The sequence below is a fragment of the Budorcas taxicolor genome, chromosome 15 (genome assembly GCF_023091745.1).
Source record: "Budorcas taxicolor isolate Tak-1 chromosome 15, Takin1.1, whole genome shotgun sequence".
Classification (NCBI taxonomy): Eukaryota; Metazoa; Chordata; class Mammalia; order Artiodactyla; family Bovidae; genus Budorcas; species Budorcas taxicolor.
This window is the reverse complement of record NC_068924.1, coordinates 16568284-16571726: the sequence shown is the minus strand read 5'-3', so window position 1 is coordinate 16571726 and position 3443 is coordinate 16568284. Positions and strand designations below refer to the sequence as shown.

Here is a 3443-nt window from a genome sequence, read left to right as displayed (position 1 = left end):
CCCCCAATCCCTCCCAGCATCAGGGTCTTTTCCAATGAGTCAGCTCTTCGAATGAGGTGGCCAAAGTATTGGAGTTTCAGCTTCAGCATCAGTCCTTTCAATGAACACCCAGGACTGATCTCCTTTAGGATGGACTGGTTGGATCTCCTTGCAGTCCAAGGGACTCTCAAGAGTCTTCTCCAACACCACAGTTCAAAAGCATCAATTCTTTGGTGCTCAGCTTTCTTCACAGTCTATCTCTCACATCCATACATGACCACTGGAAAAACCATAGCCTTGACTAGACGGACCTTTGTTGGCAAAGTGATATCTTGTTGAGTTGTAGTTCTTTATATATTGTAGATATCCTTTATCAGGTAAATGATTGTAAATATTTTCTCCTATTCCATAGGTTGCCTTTTGTTCTGTTTGCTGTGTATTTTTATGAATGGAAGTTTTTAAGTTTGATGCAGACCCATTTGTCCTTTTTTTATTTTTGTTTGCTGTGAATATTTGTTTATTCTTTCAGCACTTCAACATGTTCTTTCTTTTAAAAAAATTTTTTGTTTATTTTTAATTAAATTATTTCAATTGGAGGATAATTTCTTTACATATTGTGATGATTTTTGCCATATACTGACATGAATCTGCCATGGGTACACATGTGTTCCCCCATCCTGAATGTCCCTTCCACCTCCTTCCCTACCCTATCCCTCTGCATTGTCCCAGAGCACCAGCTTTGAGTGCCCTGCTTCATGCATAGAACTTGTACTGGTCATCTATTTCACACATAGTAATATACATGTTTAGATGCTATTCTCTCAAATCGTCCCACCCTTGTCTTCTCCCACAGAGTCCAAAAGTCTGTTCTTTGCATTTGTGTTTCTTTTGCTGCCTTGCATATAGGATCATCATTACCGTTTTTCTAAATTCCATATATATGTGTTAATATATTGTATTGGTGTTTCTCTTTCTGACTTACTACACTGTTTAATATTCTTCAGTTTCATCCGCCTCATTAGAACTGACTTAATTGTGTTCCCTTTTACAGCTGAGTAATATTCCATTGTGTATATGTACTATAACTTCCTTATCCATTCATCTGTGGTTGGACATCTGGGTTGCTTCCATGTCCTAGCTATTGTAAACAGTGCTGCAGTGAACTTTGGGGTTTATGTGTCTCTTTCAATTTTGGTTTCCTTGATGTGTATGCCCAGTAGTGGGATTGCTGGGTTGTATGGCAGTTCTGTTTCCAGTTTTTAAAGAAATCTCCACACTGTTCTCCACAGTGGCTGTACCAGTTTTCATTCCCACCAACAGTGTAAGAGGGTTCCCTTTTTTCCACACCCTCTCCAGCATTTATTTTATGTAGACTTTTTGATGGCGGCCATCCTGAGTGGCATGAGATGATGCCTCATTGTGGTTTTGATTTGCATTTGTCTAATAATAAACAATGCTGGGCATCTTTTCATGTGTTTAGTAGCCATCTGTATGTCTTCTCTGGAGAAATGTCTGTTTAGTTTTTTTGGCCCACTTTTTGCTTGGGTGTTAAGTTTTCTGGTATTGAGTTGCATGAGCCGCTTTTATATTTTGGAGATTAATTCTTTGTCAGTTGTTTTATTTGCTATTATTTTCTCCTACTCTGAAGACTGCCTTTTCACCTTGCTTATAGTTACCTTCATTATGCAAAATCTTTTAAATTTAATTCTATTCAGTTCAGTTCAGTTCAATCACTCAGTCATGTCCGACTCTGCAACCCCATGGACTGAAGCATGCCAGGCTTCCCTGTCCATCACCAACTCTTGAAGCTTGCTCAAACTCATATCCATCGAGTCAGTGATGCCATCCAACCATCTCATCCCCTGGTGTCCCTTTCTCTTCCTGCCTTCACACTTTCACAACATCAGTGTCTTTTCCAATGAGTCAGTGCTTCGCATCAGTGGCCAAAGTATTGGAGTTTCAGCTTTAGCGTCAGTCCTTTCAGTGAATATTCTGGATTGATTTCCTTTTTGCTTGGGTGTTAAGTTTTCTAGTATTGAGTTGCATGAGCTGCTTTTATATTTTGGAGAAATATAGCAAAAAGTTTAATTAGGGTTCCACTTGTTTATTTTTGTTTTTATTACCACTACTCTGGGAGGTGGGTCATAGAGAATCTTGATGTGATTTATGTCAGTGAGTGTTCTGCCTATGTTTTCCTCTAAGAGTTTAATAGTTTCTGGTGTTACATTTAGACCTTAATCCATTTTGAGTTTATTTTTGCATATAGTGTTAGAAAATGTTCTAGTTTCTTTCTTTGACAAGTGGTTGACCAGTTTTCCCGGCACCACTTGTAAAAGAGACTGTCTTTTCACCATTGTATGTTTGTAATAAACCGTGCTTAGCTGCCACAAAGTAGGAGGCAATGCCTTAACCATACACATATTGTCAGGCCTGAGAGCCTCTTCCATCCTCGTCAAGGGGAGTGCTAACCTTCTCTCCTTTCATACAACACTCTTCTGGGGTTTTTATCTTGTGCCTTCATCTGGGACATATTCTTCTGCCGTCTCATTGTATCTAGCTTTCTGTGTTTGCATATTCCATTCCACAAGCTTCAGGGTTGTAGTTCTTCTAGCTTCTGCTCCTTGCCCCCTGGTCAATGAGGCTGTCTAGAGACTTGTGCAAGCTTCCTCATGTGAGAGACTTACACCCACTCTCTGGTGGGTGGATTTGGGTCTTGTCCATCTAGTGAGTAGGGCTGTGTCTGGGTCTGTGTTTTTTATCAAGCAGTTGTTTATTCATGGAGACTTTGCAGTCTGTCTGCTGATGAGTGGGGCTGTGTTCTGGTCTAATTGAATGTTTGGTCTGAGGCTTCCCAGCACTGGAGTCTACAGGTGGTTTGATGGAGCTGCCATCTTATCCACAAAGGCTCCCTTTTCTACTCATTAAAATGGCAGAAAATCTCATCCGAAGAGTTGCTGGTACCTCAATCCAAATGGAACATAATTCATAATTTCATGATTATAAACTTAAACTATAGACATTTACTTCTGTGATTGGATAATTTGTTAAGAAATCGCTGGTATACCTACTTATATGGAGAGGCCATAAAAATTGTGGGTGATTTTTTTCACTCCAGTAGTTGAAATTGCTTTTGTTGAATGGAAGGCAATGAGCCAGGAACACTAGTTTTACATCAGAATCACTTAGGTAAACAATTCCAAATAAACATGCCAGAACATCACCTAGGCCTAGTGAATCAGAATCCTTTAGGGACAGAGCCCAGGTATATATTGTTTTTAAAAACTCCCAGGTGATTCTAAAGTACACAGCTGATTAAGAGTCAAACACATAGGAGATAAGCCAAGTTATGTAAAAGCATGAACTGTAGCTCACTTGTTTTTTATATTCTTGCAATAAAATTATAAAATTTGTTTGTTGCCCAAGGCTAAACCTCCTAAACAGGCCTATTGTGGATATATTATGAT

At 39.2% G+C, this 3443-nt stretch overlaps 1 non-coding gene across 1 annotated transcript; it reads right to left on the bottom strand.

Annotated features, from left to right (window-relative positions):
* Positions 1-2344: 2344 nt before the first annotated feature.
* LOC128061087 (U6atac minor spliceosomal RNA) lies at positions 2345-2470 on the bottom strand. Its single transcript, XR_008200701.1, has one exon. It is a non-coding gene; the product is annotated as a U6atac minor spliceosomal RNA (small nuclear RNA).
* Between the last annotated feature and the right edge of the window lie 973 nt (positions 2471-3443).